The 26,846-nt window shown below is 46.6% G+C and overlaps 1 non-coding gene across 1 annotated transcript; it reads left to right on the top strand.

The window, feature by feature from the left end:
- Positions 1 to 16,956: 16,956 nt before the first annotated feature.
- trnae-uuc (transfer RNA glutamic acid (anticodon UUC)) lies at positions 16,957 to 17,028 on the top strand. Its single transcript has one exon. It is a non-coding gene; the product is annotated as a tRNA-Glu (tRNA).
- The last annotated feature ends 9,818 nt before the right edge of the window (positions 17,029 to 26,846 follow it).

Below are 26,846 nucleotides of genomic sequence, written 5' to 3'. Positions count from 1 at the left end.
AGACTCCCAAGGTCGGACACAGAGTGAAGCTCCCTCCACACTATTCCATTACACACCTAGGGTCAGACACAGTGTGAATCTCCCATCACACACTCCCAGGGTCAGACAGAGAGTGAAGCTCCCTCCACACCGTCCCATCACACACTCCCATTATCTGAACATCCCAACACACACTCCTAGAGCAGAGATGGTCCTGAACTGACTGAATAAATAGGGGATTGGAGACACCAACGATCCAGAGTGTGTGAAATGGTTTGTATCTCAGTGTGCAGTTGGTGGAGCTGGGGTGTGAAATAAGAAGGGAGGTAATTTTACAACCAAATTTTTGGTGGAAGGAGGAAGGGGAGAGGAATGTATGCATAGAAGAATACTCCATGTGTGTTATTTGGTTGGTGTCTGTTCAGAGGAAGATATCTGGGGGAAAATGTTGAGTTTGGAAAATCGCTCATGGATCACCACATCTATAGGAAGATAAGATACCAGGAAGATAAGATATCAGGAAGGGCCCAGGTCTCATACAACTTCAACATAATTACCTCTTGTACTCAATACTTTGATTTATGAAGGCCAATGTGCCAAAAGCTTTCTTTATGACCTACTCTACCTGTGATGCCACTTTCAAGGAATTATGGATCTGTATTCCCAAGTCCATCTGTTCTACCGCTCACTGTGTAAGACCTAACCTGTTGTTCCTTCCAAAGTGCGACACCTCGCGCTTGTCTGCGTTGAATTCCATCTGATATTTTTCAGCCCATTTTCCAGCTGGTCTAGATCTTGCTGCAAGCTTTGATAGTCTTCCTTGCTGTCCACTACTACCACAATCTTAGTGTCATCCACAAATTTACTGACTCAGTTCATCACATTATCATCCAGATTGTTGGTATAGATGACAAACAACAATAGAACCAACACCAATCCGTGTGGCACACTATGCACAAAGCCATATTGTCTTTGTTTTCTATTCGGTCCCTCTCTATCCAAATACAGTCGATTCTGATTAATTAGGTTATCAGTTAATCGGGACAGCCTCTTATTTGGGACATCTCTTAAAGAACAAATGCTAATTGAGAAAATAGCTCGGATTCCCTCTGTTTATTTGGGATACTATGCTGCTTAATTGGGACAGGACACTGCCGCCAAACAGTTTCTAACTAGCCTCAGTCGTGTGAACTTGCGTGGGTGTAAGACACTACCCTGTACTTAAAACCAAGCAGTTTTTAAATAGTGTCAGTTGTGTGTGCTTGTGTTCAAAAAGCAGTGATTTTTGTCACAGATCGTTGGCAAGAAGTAAGCAGTAAGACAATTCAGAACTGTTTTTGTTCACTGTGGTTTCAAGCATCCCGGCTTGGAAATGCCAGAAAGAGCTGGGAGTGAAAATGAAATTATTTCACTACTTCACCAGGTTAGATACTGTGAAGAATTTGAAGGTAATGGCAATTATCTTGAATATTACAATGAAAATGAAGATTTGGAGGAAGCAACCATCAAAAGCATTGTATGAAGGCAGTTCATTATCTGCACCAGGTATCTGAGCTGAATTTTGTTCACTTACAGTCAACCTTTAAGAACATGACAGTGTATACTAGATGAATTTGTCCATCTATAACTATTAGGAACTAATAAAATTTTATAATATAGATCATGTTATAATTTGTTTTTTATTTAATTTAAATACATAATGCTTACTCAGTTAAACAGTAGTTTGCTTTTTTTTAATACCTTTTTTTTACTATTTCCATGAAACTTTGGCTAACTGGGGCAGCCGCTTAATTGGGCCAAAATGTAACGGTCCCAATGTGTCATAATTAAGTGGAATCTAGGACACTTCACGGTGAGAGAGACTCTGCAATTACTCGCCTGGTTATACTGGCAATAGCTCCCAAATGTGTTGGCGCGTGGCCAAGTGGTTAAAGCGTCGGTCTAGTGATCTGAAGGTCGCTAGTTCTAGCCTCAGCTGAGGCAGCGTGTTGTGTCCTTGAAACATAGAAACATAGAAAATAGGTGCAGGGGTAGGCTATTCGGCCCTTCGAGCCTGCACCACCATTCAGTATGATCATGGCTGATCATCCAACTCAGAGCCCTGTACCTGCCTTCTCTCCATACCCTCTGATCCCTTTAGCCACAAGGGCCTTATCTAACTCACTCTTAAATATAGCCAATGAACTGGCCTCAACTGTTTCCTGTGGCAGAGAATTCCACAGATTCACCACTCTCTGTGTGAAGAAGTTTTTCCTCATCTCGGTCCTAAAAGGCTTCCCCTTTATCCTCAAACTGTGACCCCTCATTCTGGACTTCCCCAACATCGGGAACAATCTTCCTGCAGCTAGCCTGTCCAATTCCTTTAGGATTTTATACGTTTCAATCAGATCCCCCCTCAATCTTCTAAATTCCAGAGAGTATAAGCCTAGCCGATCCAGTCTTTCATCATATGAAAGTCCTGCCATTTCAGGGATCAATCTGGTGAACCTTCTTTATACTCCCTCTATGGCAAGGATGTCTTTCCTCAGATTAGGGGACCAAAACTGCGCACAACACTCCAGGTGTGGTCTCACCAAGGCCTTGTACAACTGCAGTAGTACCTCCCTGCTCCTGTACTCGAATCCTTTTTCACTGCCTGCTGTACCTGCATGCCCACTTTCAATGACTGGTGTATAATGACACCCAGGTCTTGTTGCACCTCCCCTTTTCCTAATTGGCCACCATTCAGATAATAATCTGTTTTCCTGTTTTTGCCACCAAAGTGGATAACCTCACATTTATCTACATTAAATTGCATCTGCCATGAATTTGCCCACTCACCCAACCTACCCAAGTCACTCTGCATCCTCTTAGCATCCTCCTCACAGCTAACACTGCCGCCCAGCTTTGGGTCATCCGCAAACTTGGAGATGCTGCATTTAATTCCCTCATCTAAGTCATTAATATATATTGTAAACAACTGGGGTCCCAGCACTGAGCCTTGCAGTACCCCACTAGTCACTGCCTGCCATTCTGAGAAGGTCCCATTTATTCCCACTCTTTGCTTCCTGTCTGCCAACCAATTCTCTATCCACATCAATACCTTATCCCCAATACTGTGTGCTTTAAGTTTGCACACTAATCTCCTGTGTGGGACCTTGTCAAAAGCCTTTTGAAAATCCAAATATACCACATCCACTGGTTCTCCCCTATCCACTCTACTAGTTACATCCTCAAAAAATTCTATGAGATTCGTCAGACATGATTTTCCTTTCACAAATCCATGCTGACTTTGTCCAATCATTTCACTGCTTTCCAAGTGTGCTGTTATCACATCTTTGATAACTGACTCTAGCAGTTTCCCCACCACCGATGTTAGACTAACCAGTCTATAATTCCCTGGTTTCTCTCTCCCCAGTTTTTTAAAAGTGGGGTTACATTAGCCACCCTCCAATCCTCAGGAGCTAGTCCAGAATCTAAAGAGTTTTGAAAAATTATCACTACTGCATCCACTATTTCTTGGGCTACTTCCTTAAGCACTCTGGGATACAGACCATCTGGCCCTGGGGATTTATCTGCCTTTAATCCCTTCAATTTACCTAACACCACTTCCCTACTAACATGTATTTCCCTCAGTTCCTCTATCTCACTGGACCCTCTGTCCCCTACTATTTCCAGAAGATTATTTATGTCCTCCTTAGTGAAGACAGAACCAAAGTAATTATTCAATTGGTCTGCCATGTCCTTGCTCCCCATAATCAATTCACCTGTTTCTATCTGTAGGGGACCTACATTTGTCCTAACCAATCTTGAGCAAGGCACTTAACCACACATTGCTCTGCGATGACACCGGTGCCAAGCTGTATGGGTCCTAATGCCCTTCCCTTGGACAACATCAGTGGGTGGAGAGGGGAGACTTGCAGCATGGGCAACTGCCGGTCTTCCATACAACCTTGCCCAGGCCTGCGCCCTGGAAACCTTCCAAGGCGCAAATCCATGGTCTCACGAGACTAACGGATGCCATTAAAAAAAGCTCCCAAACCCATTGTCCCTCCAAACTAGAAGACCAAGGGCGATGGGAGCAGGGGAAAACTAACGACAGGTACTCCTCCAAGTCACCGATCACCTTTCCTTCAACACCATCCTACTGGTGAGAAAATCTCGAGAGAGGAGCCTTGAGGAACATTTGGGCCAGTACTCACTGGAATTTAGACGAATGCGAGGGGATCTCATTGAAACCTACCGAGTGTTGAGAGGACTGGATAGGGTGGATGTGGAGAGGATGTTTCCTCTGGTTGGGGTATCCAGAACTAGAGGACACAGCCTCAGAGTTTAACCTTCTAGAACAGAAGTAAGGAGGAATTTTTTTAGCCAAAGCCTGGTGAACCAGATGGCTGTGGACGCTGAGTTCATGGATATATTCAAAGTGGAAGCTGATAGATTCCTGATTGGTCGGGATTGAATGGGATCTGGGATCAGCCACAATGAAATGGTGGAGCGGACTAGACGACCGATTGGCCTAATTCTGCTACTATGTCTTAAGGAGGAGGGGTGCAGGGTCCAATGGGTGTAACAGAGATGGGGAGCAATGTGTGAGAGGTACTGGAGCGGGTTACAGAGATGGGGAGGGGTGTAAGGGCAGGAGGGGTTTACCGAGATGGGGGTGGACTTAGGAACATAGAGATTGGGGGGGGGTGCAGGTGCTGGAGGGGATTACAGAGACAGGAGGAGGTGTAGGGACCAGAGAGGGATCCAGTGACGGGGAGGGGTGTAGTGGAGGGAGGGCGTTCACAGAGACTGGGCAGCCAAAGGTGGTCACACACAGGAGGTGTAGGGGTTGGAGTGGGTTACAGAGACAGTGGGGGGTGAAAGGACTGGAGGGGGTTACAGAGACAGGGAGGGTATAGGGGTGGAGGGATTACAGACTAGGGTGGGAGTATATGGGCTGGAGGGGGTGACAGAGACAGGGAGGGGTGCAAGGGTAGACAGGATTACAGAGACAAGGGTGGGAGGGGTGACAGAGACAGGGAGGGGTGAAGGGGCTGACAGAGACAGGGAGGGGTGAAGGGGCTGGAGGGGGTGACAGAGACAGGGAGGGGTGCAAGGGTAGACAGGATACAGAGACAAGGGTGGGAGGGGGTGACAGCGACAGGGAGGGGTGAAGGGGCTGGAGGGGGTGACAGAGACAGGGAGGGGTGAAGGGGCTGGAGGGGGTGACAGAGACGGGTTGAAGGGGCTGAAGGGTGTGGGGGTGGCAAGGAGGTATATTGGGGTTGGAGCCGGATGAGATGAAAGAATCAGTGTAACTCTGGCTGCGTTAACCTTGGCCTGTTCCCTGAGGGTGTGTGCATTGCTTTATGGTGATAGCCATTGCGTAACAACTGCGAGACAGGCCCAGTTGCTGACTCTTGGTTAACCAAGTACAGTAACTGAAAGTCACCTTCCTCCAACTCAGGACGCCCCAGGCGTTCGTTCAAAGTTCACTCTCTGAGGTAATTAATGTAAGAATTGTGACTGCGCACCCAAATCACAGACATACACGTACACAGGTATACACACACCATACTTGGAGCTGGAAGTGGTTGTTAGTTGTCACGTGTGCAGTGAAATGCTTATCTTGCATAAAATCACAGACTCAGACAATATTGCTGCAGGACAAGGCAAACCAATACCTAAATGCAGAATGAAGTGTTCCACGTACATACCAAGTCCAGTGCAGGCTGACAAATGATCACGAGGTAGTTTGAGAGGGTCAAGGGTCCGTCTAGGCGACTATTCAATAGTCAACAGTGGGGTAGAAGCTTATCAGTTGGGAGGGAAGTGACAGGCACATGTTCTCAGTGCCATCTCTCACCCTATTCTCCAGTGGAAGGTAGAGGGGTTAAATTTCACCCTTTGCTGTGGCCCTCCACAGCACAGAGTCCGCCTCCCCCCACCCCACCCCCAACACACACCCCCTTCCCCTGGTGTGACGCTACCTTGGACGTGACCACACAGCTCCCCGTTCTGGGGAGGGCCGGAGTTCAGCAATTACCTTTATTTCTCGCACGCACGTCCAAACACACGGTGAAGGGCGTCAAGGTGTTCCCTTGGGCCCTGTGGGAGGCAAGTGCAGGCATTGCCAGGGCCCTAACAGAGATATTTAAACCATCCTCAGTGACAGGTGAGGTACCGGAGGACTGGAGGAAAGCCGATGTTGTTCTGCTGTTTTAAAAAAGCTCAAAAAACAAATTAGGAAATTACAGACCGGTGAGCCTGACATCAGGAGTGGGAAGGTTACAGAAAAGTATTCTAAAGGACTGGGCATATGAGTATTTGGATAAACACGGACTGATTACGGATAGTCAACACGGCTTTGTACGTAGTAGGTCGTGCTGGACCAAATTATAGAGTTACCAGGAAAGTAGATGTAATGTTGAAATTGTACAAGGCATTGGTGAGGCCAAATTAGGAGTACTGTATTGTGTACAGTTTTGGTCACCGAATTATAGGAAAGATGTCAACAAAATAGAGAGAGTACAGAGGAGATTTACTAGAATGTTACCTGGGTTTCATCTCCTAAGTTACAGAGAAAGGTTGAACAAGTTGGGTTTTTATTCTTTGGAACGTAGAAGGTCGAGGGGGGACTTGATAGAGGTATGTAAAATTATGAGGGGGATAGATCGAGTTGACGTGGATAGGCTTTTTCCATTGAGAGTGGGGGAGATTCAAACAAGAGGACATGAGTTGAGAGTTAAAGGGCAAAAGTTTAGGGGTAACATGAGGGGGAACTTCTTTACTCAGAGAGTGGTAGTTGTGTGGAACGAGCTTCCAGCAGAAGTGGTTGAGGCAGGTTCGATGTTGTCATTTAAAGTTAAATTGGACAGCTATATGGACAGTAAAGGAATGGAGGGTTATGGGCTGAGTGCAGGTCGGTGGGACTCTGTGAAGGTAAGAGTTCGGCACGGACTAGAAGGGCTGAGATGGCCTGTTTCCGTGCTGCAATTGTTAAATGGTTAGAGATGCAGGCAAGGCGGTGGATGTTGCAAGGCATTTGACAAGGCCCCACATGGGAGATTGGTCAAGAAGGTTCAGTCGCTCAGCATTCAGGATGAGATAGTAAATTGGATTAGACATTGGCTTTGTGGGAGAAGCCACAGAGGGGTAGTAGGTGGTTGTCTCTCTGACCGGAGGCCTGTGACTAGTGGAATGCCACAGGGATCGGTCCTGGGTCTGTTGTTGTTTGTCGTCTATGTAAATGATCTGGATGATAATGTTGTTAACTGGATCAGCAAATTTGCAGATGACACCACAATTGGGGGTGTAGTGGCCAGTGAGGAAGGCTATCATGGCTTGCAGTGAGGTCTGACCAGCTGCACTTTGGTAGGATTAGCCAAGATAGGTCTTACACAATGAACGGTCGGGCACTGAGGAGTGTGGTAGAACAGAGGGATCTGGGAATACAGGTCCAGCATTCATTAACAGTGGCGGCACAGGTAGACAGGGTCATAAAGAAAGCTCTTGGATCATTGCTCTTCATAAATGGAAGTATTAAGAACAGAAGATGGGATGTTATGTTGAAGTTGTATGAGACATTGGTGAAGCCTAATTTGGAGTATTGTGTGCAGTTTTGGTCACCTACCTACAGGAAAGCTATGAATGAGATTGAAAGAGTGCAGAGAAAATTCACAAGGATGTTGCCAGTACTGGAGGACAGATTGAAAGGAGAGATTGAATAGGTCAGGAGTTAATTCCTTGGAACATAGAAGATTGAGAGGAGATTTTATAGAGGTTTACCAAATTATGAGGGGTAGAGATAGGGTAAATGCAAGCAAACTTTTTCCACTTGAGGTTGGGTGAGACTACAAGAAGAGGTCATGGATTAAGGGTGAAAGGTGAAAAGTTTAAGGGGAACTTGGGTGGGTGGGTGGGGAATCTTTTTCACTCACAGGGTTGTGAGAGTGTGGAAGGAGATGGTGCAGGCGAGCTCGATTTCAACATTTCAGAGAAGTTTGGACGGGTACATGGATGGCAGGGGTATGGGAGGGAGGCTATGGTCCCGGCGACCGTCGATGGGAGCCGGCAGTTTAAATGGTTCGGGATGGACTAGACGGGTCGAGTGGCCGGTTTCGATGATACATTTTTTTCCTTTGGCTCTGAAACCGCGAGGAATGCGGTGGACAGCCCGCGCTTCGAGGCAGGGTGCAGGGGAGCGGCGGTGCTGCTGAGCTGGAATGAATTGGCTGGAGGCCAGAGCTGAAATGAATCGGCCTTGTGGGTGGCAGGAGTGACATCAGCTCAGCAGCTGTGGCTGTCTCCTGCCTTGCTGTACCTCTCCTCCCAGGCCAGTAATCAAACTGCCCCAAACCTGTCACAGGGACGGGTGCCCTGGGCCCAGCTGTGCCAAAGCTCAGAGCCAACGGCACCCGCTAGGTGCTCAGGAACACCCCCCCGCCAAGGACCCCTCTGGCGACCTCCCCTACCCCTTTCTGTCCAGGTGGGGAGGTCCGAAAGCTCTAACCTCTTGTCTGCGTTCTTCCCCGACCAGTTCTCGCGCCCTCTCTGTCTGGGGCCTCCTGCTGGGGGCGCGAGGGCTGCCAGATTTACCACCACCCTGGCAGAGTGCCCCCGTCGTGGAGCTGGCAGGTAAACAAGGTCCTGGGGAGATGAGGGGGAAGACGGGCCAAGTCACAAGGGCTGCGCTCAGCTAACTGTCGAGCGGATCAAAGGCCACAGAGGATATGTGTGAGATATATTGTATTACTGCTGCTGTGAGGAGGTGAGACCCTCCCTGAGCACACTGTTACAGAGTACCAAAGAATGTGGCCCTGTGTTTAAACAAATAACTAACACCTCGACTGCACATACTCGAAAAGGACCCCACCCCTTCCCATTCACTCCCAGAGTACACGTTCCCGATGGGATCCCGCGCCTGTGGAGATATGTCCCAGTGTCGCACAGGCGGAGATGTGTCATGAGGTCAGAAGATAGCGGGGCAGAATTAGGCCAATTGGTTCATTGTATCTGCCCTGCCACCCCATCACAGAAGTGATATGGAGGCTTTGTAAAAATATGCGGAAGAAATTAAACAGGATGCCGCCTGGATTAGAGGGTATTAGCTATAAGGATGTATCGTTGAGGTTTTATAAGGTACTGGGGAGGCCTCACTTGGACTATTGTGAGCAGTTTTATCTAAGAAGGGACGTGCCGACATTGGAGAGGGTTCAAAGGCGTTACACGAAAATGTTTCCGGGATTGAAAGAGTTTGATGGCTCTGGGTTTGTACTCTTTGCAACTCAGAAGAATGAGGACCTCACTGAAACCTATCGGATACTGAAAGGCCTTGATAAGCGTGGATGTAGAAAGGATGTTTCCTATCGTGAGGGAATCTAAGACCAGAGGACACAGCCTCAGAATAGAGGGGTGTCCTTTCAGAACGGAGATGAGGAGGAATTTTTTTAGCCAGGGAGTGGTGAATCTGTGGAATATATTGACACAGGTGGCTGTGGAGGCCAAGTCATTGCGTATATTTAAGGAAGAAGTTGACAGATTAGCCAGGGAATGAAGAATACGGGGAGAAGGCAGGAGATTGGGTCTGAGAGAGAAAATGGATCAGCTGTAGAAAAGTACAGCACAGAAACAGGCCCTTCAGCCCATCTAGTTTGTGCCAAACCATTTAAGTTCACTACTCTCATCGACCTGCACCCAGACCATAGCCCTCCATATCCCTCCCATCCATGTACCTATCCAAAGTTCTCTTAAATGTTGCAATCAATCCTGCATAAACCACTTGCACTGCCCGTTCATTCCACACTCTCACTATCCTCTGAGTGAAGAAGTTTCCCCTCATGTTCCCCTCAAACATTTCAACTTTCACCCTCAACCCATGACCTCTAGTTGTAGTCTCACCCAAGCTTGGTGAAAAAAAAAACCTGCTTGCACTTACCCAATCTATACCAACCCATAATTTTGTACACCTCCATCAAATCTCCTCTCAAATTTTCTACATTCCAGGGAATAAAGTCTGAACCTATTCAATCTTTCCTCATAACTCAGGTCCTCCAGTTCTGGCAATATTCTTGTGAATCTTCTCTGTATGCAGATGGAGTTCAACCCAGAGAAGTGTGAGGTGGTTTATTTTGGTAGGTGAAGTATGATGGTAGAGTATAGCATTAATGGTAAGGCTCTTGGCAGTGTGGAGGATCAGAGGGATCTTGGGGTCCGAGTCCACAGGACACTCAAAGCTGCTGCGCAGGTTGACTCTGTGGTTAAGAAGGCATACGGTGCATTGTCCTTCATCAATCGTGGGATTGAGTTTAAGAGCCGAGAGGTAATGTTGCAGCTATATAGGACCCTGGCCAGACCCCACTTGGAGTACTGTGCTCAGTTCTGGTCACCTCACTACAGGAAGGACGTGGAAACCATAGAAAGGGTGCAGAGGGGATTTACAAGGATGTTGCCTGGATTGGGGAGCATGCCTTATGAGAATAGGTTGAGTGAACTTGGCCTTTTCTCCTTGGAGTGACAGAGGATGAGAGGTGACCTGATAGAGCTATATAAGATAATGAGAGGCATTGATTGTAAGGTTAATCAGAGGCTTTTCCTCAGGGCTGAAATGGCTAGCATGAGGGGGCACAGTTTTAAGGTGCTTGGAAGAAGGTACAGAGGAGATGTCAGGGGTAAGTTTTTTACACAGAGAGTGGTGAGTGCGTGGGATGGGCTGCCGGCGGCAGTGGTGGAGGTGGATACGATAGGGACTTTTAAGAGACTCCTGGATAGGTACATGGAGCTTAGGAAAATAGAGGGCTATTGGTAAAGCCCAGGTAGTTCTAAGTTAGAGACATGTTCAGCACAGCTTTGTGGGCCGAAGGGCCTGTATTGTGCTGTAAGTTTTCTATGTTTTTATTCTTTCAGCCTTATTTACATCTTTCCTGTAGGTAGGTGACCAAAACTGCATACAATATTGCAAATTAGGCCTGACCAAGATCTATTTGTGAACCTATCGACACCACTTTCAATTAATTATGATGGACCTGTCCTATTGCAGTCCTTTGGTACTCCACCATTCACTGTATACCCTACCGAAGTGCAACACCTCACACTTGCCCGCATTAAGTTCCATCTCCACTTTTCAGCCCAGTTTTCCAGCTGGTCCAGGTCCTCTTGCAAGCTTTGATAGTCTTCCTCGCTCAAGCTTGGTGTCTTCCTCGAATCTGAATGCAGAGAATGCACTTAGAAACATAGAAAACTTACAGCACAATACAGGCCCTTCGGCCCATAAAGCTGTGCTGAACATGTCCTTAACTTAGAACTACCTAGGCTTTACCCATAGCCCTCTATTTTTCTAAGCTCCATGTACCCATCCAGGAGTCTCTTAAAAGACCCTATCGTTTCCACCTCCACCACTGCTGCCAGCAGCCCATTCCACACACTCACCACCCTCAGCGTAAAAAACTTACCCCTGACATCTCCTCTGTACCTACCTCCAAGCACCTTAAAACTATGCCCTCTCGTGCTAGCCATTTCATCCCTGGGGAAAAGCCTCTGACTATCCACACGACCAATGCCTCTCATTATCTTGTACACCTCTGTCAGGTCACCTCTCATCCTCTGTCGCTCCAAGGAGAAAAGGCCGAGTTCACTCAACCTATTCTCATAAGGCATGCTCCCCAATCCAGGCAACATCCTTGTAAATCTCTTCTGCACCCTTTCTATGGTTACCACATCCTTCCCGTAGTGAGGTGACCAGAACTGAGCACAGTACTCCAAGTGGGGTCTGACCAGGGTCCTAATAGCTGCAACATTACCTCTTGGCTTTCAAACTCAACCCCATGGTCGATGAAGGCCAATGCACCGTATGCCTTCTTAACCACAGAGTCAACCTGCGCAGCAGCTTTGAGTGTCCTGTGGACTCGGACCCCAAGATCCTTCTGATTCTCCACCCTGCCAACAGTCTTACCATTAATGCTATATTCTGCCATCATATTTGACCTACCAAAATGAATCACCTCACACTTATCTAGGTTGAATTCCATCTGCCACTTCTCAGCCCAGTTTTGCATCCTAACAATGTCCCACTATAACCTCTGACAGCCCTCCACACTATCCACAACACCCCCAACCTTTGTGTCATCAGCAAATTCATTAACCCATCCTCATCCAGGTCATTTATAAAAATCACAAAGAGTAGGAGTCCCAGAACAGATCCCTGAGGCACACCACTGGTCACCGACCTCCATGCAGAATATGACCCGTCTACAACCACTCTTTGCCTTCAGTGGGCAAGCCAGTTCTGGATCCACAAAGCAATGTGCCCTTGTATCCCATGCCTCCGTACATTCTCAAGAAGCCTTGCATGGGGTACCTTATCAAATGCCTTGCTGAAATCCATATACACTACATCTACAGCTCTACCTTCATCAATGTGTTTAGTTACATCCTCAAAAAAATTCAATCAGGCTCATAAGGCTGATTGAGAAAGCCATGCTGACTATTCCTAATCATATTATGCCTCTCCAAATGTTCATAAATCCTGCCTCTCAGGATCTTCTCCATCAGCTTACCAACCACTGAAGTATATAATTTCCTGGGCTATCTCTACTCCCTTTCTTAAATAAAGGAACAACATTTGCAACCCTCTAATCCTCTGGAACCTCTCCTGTCCTCATTGATGATGCAAAGATCATCGCCAGAGGCTCAGCAATCTCCCCTCTCGCTTCCCACAGTAGCCTGGAGTACATCTCGTCCAGTCTCGGTGACTTATCCAACTTGATGCTTTCCAAAAGCTTCAGCACATCCTCTTTGTTAATATCTACATGCTCAAGCTTTTCAGTCTGCTGCAAGTCAGCACTATAATCACCAAGATCCTTTTCCATATTGAATATTGAAGCAAAGTACTCATTAAGTTTCTCTATCTGCTATCTTCTCAGGTTCCATACACACTTTTCCACTGTCACACTTGATAGGTCCTATTCTCTCATATCTTATCCTCTTGCTCTTCACATACTTGTAGAATGCCTTGGGGGTTTCCTTAGTCCTGTCCACCAAGGCCTTCTCATGGCCCATTCTGGCTCTCCTAAATTCATTCTTAAGCTCCTTCCTGCTAGCCTTATAATCTTCTAGATCTTTATCATTACTTAGTTTTTTTGAACCTTTCGTAAGCTCTTCTTTTCTTCTTGACGAAATTTATAACAGCCTTTGTACACCACGGTTCCTGTACCCTACCATCCTTTCCCTGTCTCATTGGAATGTACCTATACAAAACTCCACGCAAATATCTCCATAAGACCATAAGACAAAGGATCAGAAGTCGGCCATTTGGCCCATTGAGTCTGCTCCGCCATTTTATCATGAGCTGATCCATTCTCCCATTTAGTCCCATTCCCCTGCCTTCTCACCATAACCTTTGATGCCCTGGCTACTCAGATACCTATCAATCTCTACCTTAAATACACCCAATGACTTGGACTCCACTGCTGCCCGTGGCAACAAATTCCATAGATTCACCACCCTCTGGCTAAAAAAATTTCTTCACCTCTCTGTTCTGAATGGGCGCCCTTCAATCCTTAAGTCATGCCCTCTCGTACTAGACTCCCCCATCAACTTTGCCACATCCACTCTGTCCATGCCTTTTAACATTCGAAATGTTTCTATGAGGTCTCCCCTCATTCTTCTAAACTCCAAGGAATACAGTCCAAGAGCGGACAAACATTCCTCATATGTTACCCCTCTCATTCCTGGAATCATACTAGTGAATCTTCTCTGTACCATCTCCAACGTCAGCACATCCTTTCTTAAATAAGGAGACCAAAACTGCCCACAGTACTCCAAGTGAGGTCTCACCAGTGCCTTATAGAGCCTCAATGTCATATCCCTGCTCCTATATTCTATTCCTCTAAAAATGAATGCCAACATTGCATTCGCCTTCTTCACCACTGACTCAACCTGGAGGTTAACCTTAAGGGTATCCTGTACGAGGACTCCCAAATCCCATTGCATCTCAGAACTTTGAATTCTCTCCCCATTTAGATAATAGTTTGCCTGTTTATTTCTTCTACCAAAGTGCATGACCATACACTTTCCAACATTGTATTTCATTTGCCACTTCTTTGCCCATTCTTCCAATCTATCCAAGTCTCTCTGCAGACTCTCCGTTTCCTCAGCACTACCAGCCCCTCCACCTATCTTCGTATCATTAGCAAACTTAGCCACAAAGCCATCTATTCCATAATCAAAATCGTTGATGTACAATGTAAAAAGAAGCGGCCCCAACACGGACCCCTGTGGAACACCACTGGTAACCGGCAGCCAACCAGAATAGGATCCCTTTATTCCCACTCTCTGTTTCCTGCCAATCAGCCAACGCTCTATCCACGTATGTAACTTTCCTGTAATTCCATGGGCTCTTATCTTGTTAAGTAGCCTCATGTGTGGCACCTTGTCAAAGGCCTTCTGAAAATCCAAATGTACAACATCCACTGCATCTCCCTTGTCGAGCCTACTTGTAATTTCCTCAAAGAATTGTAATAGGTTTGTCAGGCAGGATTTTCCTTTAAGGAAACCATGCTGAGTTCTGCCTATCTTGTCATATGCCTCCAGGTACTCTGTAATCTCGTCCTTGACAATCGACTCCAACAACTTCCCAACCACGGATGTCAAGCTAACAGGTCTATAATTTCCTTTTTGCTTCCTTGCCCCCTTCTTAAATAGCGGAGTGACATTTGCAATCTTCCAGTCCTCCGGAACCATGCCAGAATCTATCAACTTTTGAAAGATCATCGCTAATGCCTCCACAATCTCCACAGCTACTTCCTCCAAAACATGAGGGTGCATTCCATCTGGTCCGGGAGATTTATCTACCTTTAGCCTCCTGAGTACTTTCTCTGTCGTAATTGTGACTGTGCACACTTCTCTTCCCTGCCACCCTTGAGTGTCTGGTATACTGCTGATGTCTTTCTCAGTGAAGACTGATGTGAAATACTCATTCAGTTCCTCTGCCATCTCCTTATCTCCCATTACAATTTCTCCAGCATCATTTTCTATCGGTCCTATATCTACTCTCACCTGTCTTTTACTCTTTATATACTTGAAAAAGCTTTTAGTATCCTCTTTGATATTATTTGCTAGCTTCCTTTCATAGTTAATCTTTTCCCTCTTAATGACCTCCTTAGGTTCCTTTTGTAAGCTTGTAAAAACTTCCCAATCCTCTTTTGTTGCTTCCTTGTATGCCCTCTCCTTTGCTTTAACTTTGGCTTTGACTTCTCTTGTCAGCCACGGTTGCATCCTTTTTCCATTCGAAAATTCCTTCTGTTTTGGAATATACCTGTCTCCTGAACATTTGCCACATTTCTTCCGTACGTTTCCCTGAGATCATCTGTTTCCAATTTATGCTTCCAAGTTCCTGCCTGATAGCCTCATAATTTTCCTTACTCCAATTAAACGTTTCCCTAACTTGTCTGTTCCTATCCCTCTCCAACGCTATGGTAAAGGAGATAGAATTGTGATCACTATCTCCAAAATGCTCTTCCAATGAGAGATCTGACGCCAGGCCAGGTTCATTTCGCAATACCAGATTAGATTAGATTTTATTGTCATTGTGCCAAGTACAGATACAAAGCCAATGAAATGCAGTTAGCATCTGACCGGAAATGCAAAGAATAGTGTTATCTACAAAATAACTGCAAATAAAAAGTAAGTGCTACATCACACAAATATAAAAGTACTGAGACTGCACAATATGGGTGCAATACTCTCATATCAAGTCCACTTGGAGGCTTCTCTATATACTTCTCAAAGCTGACGAAGTCGAAAAGGCTACAGGGTGGGAAGCCGTTCATAAAGCTCTCAACAGGAACAGGGTGAGGATTAGGGTGGTTCTAGGCATGGAGGAGTGTAGGGGGAGGTGGATCTGAGGGGTGTAAGTGGGTAATAGAAAGGGGTTCGGGGGTCTCCCAACAATGAAGGATTTAATAGGTCTCCTTCTCCCCCCAGTGAGTGTTTTAGTGGGGTCTCTCCCTCCAATTGGGGTGTTAGTGGGGCCTCTTGCCTTCACCTTGAAGGGGTTTTAGGGGTCTCTACCCCCAATGAGGTATTTAATGGGTTTAGGGGTTCTCTCCCCCCGTGAACGGGGTCTCTCCCTACAGATTTAGGGAGGCCTCTCCCGCCCCCCCCCCATGGTAAACGAGGTTGAGTTTTGGGTGGGGTTCTCTCCCAGTGAGGGAATTTAAGGGGGACTCTCCCCCAATGAAGGGATTTAAAGTGTCTCCCTCCAGTGAGGGCGCTCTCCATCCAGTGAGGGAGTTTAGGGCTGGGCTCTCCACCCATCCCCGCGGGGGCATTTAGGGGATCTGTCCCCCAAGGAAATTATCCTTTGTTTCAAAAGCCTGATGGTTGAGGGGTAAAGACAGTTCTTGAACCTGGTGGTGCGAGTCCCAAGGCTCCTTCCTCTTCCTGGTGGCAACAGCGAGAAGAGAGCATGGCCAGGGTAGCGGGGGTCCCTGATGGATGCTGTTTTCCCGCCACGGCGTTTCATACAGTTGCGCTCAAAGGTGCGGGGGGCTCTTAATGTACTGGGTACCTTTACTCTTAATGTATCGGCTACCTTTTTGACGGATTTTCCGTTCAAGGGCATCGGTGTTTCCATACCAGGCTGTGATGCAACCATTCAGCAGACTCTCCGCTGCACAGCTAGAGAAGTTATGTCAAAGTTTTAGATGTCATGTCAAATCGTCGCAAACGATTCTGCGCTTTCTTCGTAATGGCATTCACATGCTGGGCCCAGGACAGGTCTTATGCTAATTGTTTTATGCTGTTGGCTGTTTTCACAACAGTCCTGAAAATTGTTGTTTGCCACTGTTACAGTGTTCTACGCTTCGCATCGAACCACAGTCAATTCAGGCTATACTGGCAGCGATTCCGGTAGTGAGCGGTGGTACTGGCGCCGCCCTGGCGGACAGGCGGACTCATCACACCAGCCGCGGTTGAGTCTCGTCTTCCTGAGGCAGCGCCGCCTTTCCGACCTCCCACATGGTCTAGCGGTGAGGATTCCTGGTTTTCACCCAGGCGGCCCGGGTTCGACTCCCGGTGTGGGAACTTTTATTACCTGCGCACTTCACTCCCCCCACCCCTTTTGCGGATACTATTGACTTAAGCCTCTCACCTTCTCTAATCATTGGCACAATTCGCACGGCTTTCAAGTCGTGTTTAAATTGGAATTTATTATTAACACGAGATTCTGCAGGAAGTCCAAAGCATCACAGAGAAATCGCAGGAGGAGTTCAGCAAGTATCTGTGGAAATGTCGGTTTCTTTTTCTCACATTGACGGAGGCTCCTGAAGCGGAGTGGATAACTTCACTCATCCCAACAATAAACTGATTTCACAACTATGGGCTTACTCTCAGGGCCCTAACAACTCACGTTCCTGATCTTTATTGTTTTAGATTATGAAGACACACAGGCCTCTTTTATTGTCATTTAGTAATGCATGCATTAAGAAATTATACAATATTTCCTCTGGTGTGAAATCACAGAAACACAGGACAGACCAAGACTGAAAAAACTGACAAAACCACATAATTATACATATAGTTACAAACAGTGTAACAATAACATAACTTGATGAAGAAGTCCATGAGCACAGTAAAGTTCAAAGTCTCTCAAATGTCCCACATCTCACGCAGACGGGAGAAGGAAGAAAAACTCTCCCTGCCACACACGACCACAATCCGTCTCTGAGTCATTCGAAAACTTCGAGCCTCCGACTCAGCTCTCCGACACCGAGTACTGAGCGCCATCTCTGTCTGAATGATCCGACCTCAATCTCGGTTGCCAACAGCAGGCAAAGCCGGGGATTTTGAGGACTACCCTCCGGAAGATTCCCGACCACACAGTAATGACAGCAGCGAACGAGCGTTTCAGAAATTTCTCCAGATGTTCCTGTGTGCTTTCACGTCCATTCTCCATCAAATCAGAATTGTCCACGGCCCCTATTTAACAGATACGATATCATTTTTCACCGGATGCTGCGCACGCGCAGGTGCGCTGCTCTGTCTCCTCCAGCAATTTAGTTTGTATTTACTCAATTACAAAGACCTTTTGTACATCAGTTGTTCGTCTGACTTTCTTTGTGTCAGTTTTTCATTGATTCTATTATATCTACTACGAATGCCCGCAAGAAAAAATAATATATGTATAAAGTATGTACGCTGGTATTAATTTACTTTATTATCTGCTGGGCCCAGCACGCAAGTACGGTTACAAAGAAAGCCTCAACTAAGGACTCTGTGGAGATTTGGCAAGACATCTAAAACTTTGACAAACTTCTATAGATGTGTAGTGGAGAGTGTATTAACCATACAGCAATTACAGCACGGAAACAGGCCATCTCGGCCCTTCTAGTCCGTGCCAAACTCTTGCTCTTGGCTGGCTGCATCACAGCCTGGTGTGGGAACGAAAGGAAAATCCTTCATAAAGTAGTGGATATGGCCCAGTCCATCACAGAATAAAGCCCTCCACACCACTGAGCACATCTACATGGAGAGTTGATAGCAGGAAAGCAGCATTCAGTGCCCCATCACTGAATTGTTCCCACAACAAATGGACTAATTTTCAAGGACTCTTCATCTCATGTTCTCGATGTTTATTGTTTACGTGTTCATTATTACTATTTCTTCCTTTTTGTGTTTGCACAGCTGGCTGTATTTTGCACGCTGGTCGAACACACAAACAGGTGCAGTCTTTCATTGATTCTATTATGGTAACTATTCTCGTATCGATTTATTGAGTATGCCCACAAGAAAGCGAACCTCAGGGTTGTGTACCGTGACATAGATCATAAATTGACATTGGGTGTAAAATTAAGTATAAACTGTACACAATTTTGTTACGAGAAATAACAGAGTTAGAACAAATCAATTTATTTATCTCTGAGGATCAATTTCCTTCTTAATTTAAAGAATTTTTAAATTTATTTCGGTTTCTCCATTTTTGGTAACCAACGTGTCCCGGCATTTATTGTTTACTCTGTAACTGCCGGGTATGTGGGTGTCAGCTGCCTTCCCGCAGTGCTGCAGTCCGTGTCAGACGGGGGCTCCCACAGCACTGCCACGGAAGGAGATCCAGCATCTCGACACAGTGGTGCAGACGGAATGACCATATACAGGGCGGTGGGGCGGGGGCGGTGGTTGATAAGTTCGTGACCTAAGGTGGAAGGAGTCAATTTTAGAAAATCTAGTGCATTTATTTTTCAATGTAGTCCCCTCTTACATTTACACACTTAGTCCAGCAGTCGTGGAGCATACAGATCCCGTCTTCGTAGAGGTCGGCGTCTTGGACCTCTAGAAAGTGGTCCACAGCAGGCGTGATTGGTAAGTTCGTGACCTAAGGCGGAAGGAGATAAGTTATTAACTTCAAACTTTCAAGAGTTGAACTGCATGTGCATGTAACGAGAGCTGTATAACTCATCTCTTCTACCTTAGGCCACAAACTTATCAATCACCCCTGCTGTGGACCATTTTCTGGAGGTCCAAGATGCTGATTTCTACAAAGACAGGATCTGTGTGCTCCACGACCGCTGGACTAAGTGTGTAAGTGTAGGAGGGGACTACGTTGAAAAATAAATGTGCTAGGTTTTCTAAAATTGACTCCTTCTGCCTTAGGCCACAAACTTATCAATCACCCTGTATTTCCCAGTTAGGAAGGTGCATGGATTATTGTGCACAGAAACAGGCCGTTCGGCCCACCACATCCATGCTGATCCCAAACACCCGCACTTGGTTCATCCCCTCTCCAATACCTAGGCAGCTCAAATGCTCGGCCAGATAGTTAAATTTTGTACGAGTCTCTGCTTTCACCACCCTTTCGGGAAATATATTTGAAATTTCAACATTGTTTGATGTCATTTTCTGTTCATTTGTTAGGTGCTGTATCATATGATATCATCATTAAGTGCTGTATCAGATGACATCATCATTATGTGCCGTGTTGTACGACGTGGGCGATCATGGTCTTTCCATCACCATAATTGTTCTTGGCAAATTTTCCTACCAAAGTGGTTTGCCATTGCCTTCTTCTGGTCAATGTCTTAACAAGACAGGTGACCCCGGCCATTATCAATACTCTTCAGGAATGTCTGCCTGACGTCAGTGGTCACATAACCAGGGAGGGAGCATCTTACACCTCCTTTGGTAGAGACATAACTGCACCCTGCCACACATGTCAGTTCCAGTAAAGGAAAATGATTAATTGTTACTGCAGATCTGATGCAGCACCAAAAAAACACAATAAGATAGAGAACACAATAAATACAAAAACATAAGATAGCCTATACACATAGATTAACTGTACATCCACAAAGAGACGCTAAGCAGAGGAGGTGACTCTGACAGGAAGTATAAAGTAGTGGTGGTTGGGGGTGTGGAGGGATGGGTTAGTGGGTGGAGGCGTTGATCATCCTTACTGCTTGGGGACAGTACCATCCATGCCAGGACCACCAAACTCAGAAGTTTTGTAGCCCCCTCCCTGATGGGAGTGGGACAAACAGTCCATGAGCAGGGTGGGTGGGATCCTTCATGATGTTACTGGCCCTCTTCCAGCACCTTTCTGTGCATATGTCCCTGAGGGTGGGTAGTCTGGTGCTGGTGCTGCATTGGACAGTTTTGACTATCCGTCGTGGAGCCTTTCTATCCGCTATAGTGTCGTTTCCATTCCATGCAGTGATTAGGATGCACGTTACTGTAGAATGAAGTGAGCATAGATGTGTAAAAGCCTCTTCAGCCTCCTCAGAAAGTAGAAGCTGAGCTTTTTTTTATAAAAACTGTATAGGATATGTTCTGGGAGCATGAGGTTGAGTGTGATGTGTCATCCTAGGAGTTTGAAATTGCTTGCAGTTTCCACTGCTGTGTCATCTATGTAAAGGAGAGTGTGAATGGTGCGAGTTCTCTTAAAGTCAATAACTATCTCCTTTAACCTGTTGCTATTAGGGAAGAGGTTATCTGCCTGGCACCAGGCCTCATGCTCTTCCACTTCCTCTCTGCTGGCCGTCTCATCATTGTCGGTGATGAGCCCACCACATAAACATAGAAAACCTACAGCACAATACAGGTCCCTCGGCCCACAATGCTGTGCTGAACATGTCCTTACCTTAGAAATTACCTAGGGTTACTTTTTCTAAGCTCCATGTACCTGTCCAGGAGTCTCTTAAAAGACCCTGTCGTACCCGCCTCCACTACCGTCGCCAATTTCATCCACCCACCACTCTCTGTATAAAAAAACTTACTCCTGATATCTCCTCTGTACCTACTTCCAAGCAGCACTGTTGTGTAATCAGTAAATTTGACAATGTGATCACTTGGGTGTTTGGTCATGCAGTCATGTGTGAGCAGAGTTACAGCAATGAGCTCAGCACTCAGCCCTTAGTGGGGGGGGGACTGTGTTGAAGATGATGGGGGGGGAGGAGAGGTTGTGAATCCCGACCTTCTGAGGTCTGTTCGTTACTCACTTCATTCTACAGTAACGTGCATCCTAACCACTGCATGGAACGGAAACGACACTATAGCGGACAGAAAGGCTCCACGACGGATAGTCAAAACTGTCCAATGCAGCACCAGCACCAGACTACCCACCCTCAGGGACATATGCACAGAAAGGTGCTGGAAGAGGGCCAGGATATCATGAAGGATCCCACCCACTCTGCTCATGGACTGTTTGTCCCACTCCCATCAGGGAGGAGGCTACGTAGCATCTGAGTCTGGTGGTCCTGGCATGGATGGTACTGTCCCCAAGAAGTAAAGATGATCAGCACCTCCACCCACTAACCTAACCCACTACTGTTTCTTAGATTAGATTAGATTCAACTTTATTGTCATTGTGCCGAGTACAGATACAAAGCCAATGAAATGCATTTAGCATCTGACCAGAAATGCAAAGAATAGTGTTATTTACAAAATAACTGTGAATAAAAAGTAAGTGCTACAGCACACAAATATAAAAGTACTGAGACAGTACAATATGGGGGTGCAATACTGCTTAGTGCTGTGATGAGAATTTCAGCAGGGTCACAGCCTCAGGGAAGAAGCTCTTCCTGTGCCTGCTGGTGCGGGAGCGGAGGCTCCTGTAGCGCCTACCGGATGGGAGGAGAGTAAAAAGTCCATGGTGAGGGTGAGATGCATCCCTGATAATGCTTTTCACCCTGCCCAGGCAGCGTTTATGGTAGATGTTCTCAACGGTGGGCAACTGCGTGCCAATAATCCGCTGGGCAGTTTTCACCACACGCTGGAGTGCTTTGCGGTCCGATAAAGGACAATTGCCAAACCACACTGAGATGCAGTTGGTGAGTATGCTCTCAATGGTACAGCGGTAAAAGTCCGTCAGTATCCTGGGACAGAGGTGAGCTTTCTTCATGCTCCGCAGGAAATAAAGGCACTGTTGCGTCTTTTTGATCAGGATGGAGGAGATCAGGGACCTGGTGAGATCCTTGGAAATGTGGACACCAAGGAATTTGAAGCTTGATACACGCTCCACTATAGTTCCGTTGATGTAGATGGGGATGTGAATGTGACTCCTGGCATGCCTGAAGTCCACAATGATCTCCTTGGTCTTCAGGGTGTTAAGGGCCAGGTTGTTGTCGGCACACCACGTGGCCAGGTGCTGGACCTCGTCCCTGTAGGCCGTCTCGTCATCCCCTCTGATCAGGCCAACCGCTGTGGTGTCGTCTGCGAACTTGATTATGGAGTTAGAACTGTGTACAGGAAGGCAGTCATAGGTGAAGAGGGAGTACAGAAGAGGGCTCAGCACACAGCCTTGAGGCACGCCGGTGTTCAGGGTGAGAGTGGAGGAGGAGAGGTTGTCTAACTTAACTGATTGGGGTCTGTTAGTCAGAAAGTCCAAGGTCCAATTGCAGAGGGATACGCTGATACCAAGCTGGCGAAGTTTGGTGATCAGCTTGGAGGGGATCACGGTTCTTAGTTACACAGTGGTGTGTTTAGACCGAGGAGTAGGAGTTTGTTCACCAGGGTCTGTGAGACAATAGTGCTGAATGCCAAACTGAAATCTAGAAGCAGCATTCTGACACAAATGTCCTTGTTTACTTGGTGTGTTAGGGCCAGCTGCATAACTGATGCTATGGCATCTGTCTTCGAGTGGTTCTGTCGGTAAGCGTATTGGAGAGTGGCCAATGTAGCAGGAATGCAGCTTTTGAAAATGTGCCATTATCAGCCACGGAAAGCACTTCATGATGATCGGCATCAGTGCCACTGGGTGGTGGTCATTCAGTTCTGAATGTAGAGTTCTTTTGTTCAGGAGGATAGTGGCATATTGGATTAGATTAGATTATGAGGACACGCAGTCCTCTTTTATTGTCATTTAGTAATGCATGCATTAAGAAATGATACAATGTTCCTCCAGAAAGATATTGCAGAAACACAAGACAAACCAAGACTGAAAAAACTGACAAAAACCACATAATTATAACATATAGTTACAACAGTGCAAAGCAATGCTGTAATTTGATGAAGAACAGACCATGGGCACGGTAAAAAAAAGTCTCAAAGTCTCTCGAAAGTCCCATCATCTCACGCAGATGGTAGAAGGGAGAAACTCTCCCTGCCATGAACTTCCAGTGCCGCAAACTTGCCGATGCAGCACCCTGGAAGCACCCGACCACAGCCGACTCTTCAGTCCGTCTGAAAACTTCGAGCCTCCAACCAGCCCTCCGACACCAAGCACCATCTCTGCCAACGCTTCGACCCTGGCCCTGGCAACAGGCAATAGGCAAAGCCGAGGATTTGGGGCCTTCCCCTCCGGAGATTCTCGATCGCACAGTAGCAGCGGCAGCGAAGCAGGCATTTCAGAAGTTTCTCCAGATGTTCCTTCGTGCTTCTCACGGCTGTCTCCATCAAATCAGGATTGTGCATGGCATCCTACTTCACAAATATGATATCATTCCGGAGCAGTCGCACGTGCTACGTCACGCCGCCATCTTCTCCTCCCTCCCCTATTTGAAGCATGTGGGGACAGCAGCCCGGATGAGCTGAAGATGTTGGTAAAGACATCAGGGAGCTGTTAAGCAAATTCATGAGTATCCAGCCTATGTTGTTGTCTGGCCTGGCCATCTTATGGAAGGGTCAACTCTCTGTACAGTCCTTTTCACATCTGATGCTGTTACAGACAGTGGCTGCTCACTAGGGAGGGAGTTACCTTTCGAAGCCAGTGTTATCTTGCATAGTTAGACGCTGAGCTTCGACTTCAGAAAAAAAAATCTTCTATCTGCTCTAAATTTTACCTAGTACAAGACATTTATTCTCTAGGTAAAAGTTTCGCCTCCGAGACCTCATCTTTCTGTGCTCCAAGAAAAACAAAGCCAGCTTCTCTTCATAATTGAACACACCACCCCAGGGATCCTGTGGGAGGGGCCACTCTCAGTCCCTTGTGCTCCTTGGTGCAGAAGGTTGTGTTGGAATAGCCCTGGCGACTAACTGGTGCATTAGGCATCATGGCTAGCACAGACATAGTGGGCTGAAGGGCCTGCTATTGATCTACGGGACCCACACACCTGCTTTCCTCCCCTGCTACAGAGTCAGCAAGTCCAATGGACGTTGCTATGGCCCTTCCCAGTCACTGGCGGCACCGCAGTCCCAATACTGGTTGCTATTGCGCCTCTCTGCCTCTGGTGGCGCTGCAGTCTCAGTCCTGATTGCTGTTGCCCCTCCCTACCGCTAGTGGCGCTGCAGTCCCGGTCCTGATTGCTATTGACTCTCCCAGCCTCCAGCAGTTCCGTAGTCCCGGTTGCTGTTGCTCCTCCCAGCCTCTGGGGGCGCTGCAGTCCCAGTCAGAATCAATATTGCGGCGCAGTACAATGCAATACATGATAAATATAGATAAAAAGGCTGAATTACAGAAAGTATATACACTTGTATATTACGGAGTTAAATTAAATTAAGAAGTGTAAAAAATAGAAATAAAAGAAGTAGCGAGGTAGTGCTCATGGGTTCAATGGCCATTCAGAAATCGGATGGCAGAGGGGAAAGAAGCTGTTCCTGAATCGCTGAGTGGGTGTCTTCAGGCTGATGGTAACGATGAGAAGAGGGCATGTTTCGGTGGTGGGGATCCTTAATGTTGGACGTACCTTCCTGAGGGACCGATCCTTGAAGATGTCTTGGATACTATGGAGGCTAGTACCCATGATGGAGCTGACTAATTTTACAACTCTCTGCAGCTTACTTTGATCCTGTGCAGTAGTAGTGCCTTCCCCCATACGAGACGGTGATGCAGCCAGTCAGAGTGACATCTGTGGAGGTTTTTGAGAGTTTTAGGTGACAAACCAAATCTTCTCAAGCTCCAAATGAAATTTAGTGGCTGTCTTGCCTTCTTTATAGCTGTATCGATATGTTGGGACCAGGTTAGATCCTCAATGAGTAACACACACAGAATTCTGGAGGAACTCAGCAGGCCAGGCAGCATCTATGGAAAAGAGTACAGTCAACATTTTGGGCCGAGACCCTTCAGAACGGTCTTGGTCTGAAACGCCGACCGTATTCTTTATCATAGATGCTGCCTGACCTACTGAGTTCCTCCAGCATTTTGTGTGTGTTACTCAGATTTCCAGTATCTGCAGATTTTCTCTTGTTTTAGATTCTCAATGATATTGACACAAGGAACTTGAAACTGCTCACTCTCTCCACTTCTGATCCCTCTATGAGGGTTGGTTCATGTTCCCTTGTCTTACCATCCTGCTTACAATCAGCTGTTTCATCTTACTGACACTGAGTGGCACCACTCAACTAACTAGTATACCTCGTTCCTGTACACCCTCTCATCACTATCTAAGATTCTACCAATAATGCCATCTAAAAAGCATTTATAGATGGCATTTGAGCTATGCCTCGCCACACAGTCATGCGTATAGAGCGGGTACAGTAGTGGGCTAAGCACACCCCCCCCCCGAGGTGCACCAGTGTTGATCGTCAGCAAGGAGGATATGTTATCACCAATCTGCACAGATCGAAGGTACAGGGGCCCAGGTTCTGTAGTTTCCTTTCAGAACTGTTGGAATGATGGTGTTGAATGCTGAACTATAGTCAACTAACATCATCCTGACAAAGCAGCTTGTATTGTCCAGGTGATCTAAGGCTGCGTGAAGAGTCATTGATATCGTGTCCGCCATAGACCTTTTGTGGCGATAGACAAATTGCAGTGGATCTAGGTCCTTGCTGAGGCAGGAGTTCATTTTAGCCATAACCAACCTCTCAAAGCATTTCATCACTGTAGATGTGAGTGCTACTGGTCGATAGTCATTAAGGCTGCTCGCCCTGCACTTCTTGGGCACTGGTATAATTGTTGCCCTTTTGAAGCAGGTGGGAACTTCTGACCGTAGCAGTGAGAAATTGAAAATGTCTTTAAATACCCTTGCCAGCTGGTTGCCACAAGTCTTCAGAGCCTCACCAGCTACTCCATCAGAGTCTGCTGCCTTGCGAGGGTTCACGCTGCTGAAGGACAGCCTGACGTCGGCCTCCGAGACAGAGATCACAGGGTCATCAGGTGCAGCAGGGATCTTCACAGCCGTCATTATATTCTCCCTTTCAAAGAGGCATAGAAGGTGTTGAGCTCATCTGGTAGTGAAGCATCTCTGCCATTCATGCTATTGGGTTTCACTTTGTAGGAAACAATGTCCTGCAAACCCCGCCAGAGGTGTCGTACATCTGATTCACCGCCAACCTTACCTGAAATTGTTCTCTTTGCCCTTGAAGTAGTCATACCTGTTTTTTTTTGCACAGACCTTGGTCACCAGAATTAATGCCACAGATCTAGCTCTGCATGTGATGAACCTTCTGATTCATCCACGGCTTCTGGTTTGAGAATGTACAGCAAGTCTTTATAGGCACACACTCAGGTTTTAATGAAGTCAGTAACAACT

The sequence above is a fragment of the Mobula birostris genome, chromosome 29, assembly GCF_030028105.1.
Source record: "Mobula birostris isolate sMobBir1 chromosome 29, sMobBir1.hap1, whole genome shotgun sequence".
Taxonomy (NCBI): Eukaryota; Metazoa; Chordata; class Chondrichthyes; order Myliobatiformes; family Myliobatidae; genus Mobula; species Mobula birostris.
The sequence above is the reverse complement of the archived record's forward strand: the minus strand, read 5'-3'. Positions and strand labels throughout refer to the sequence as shown.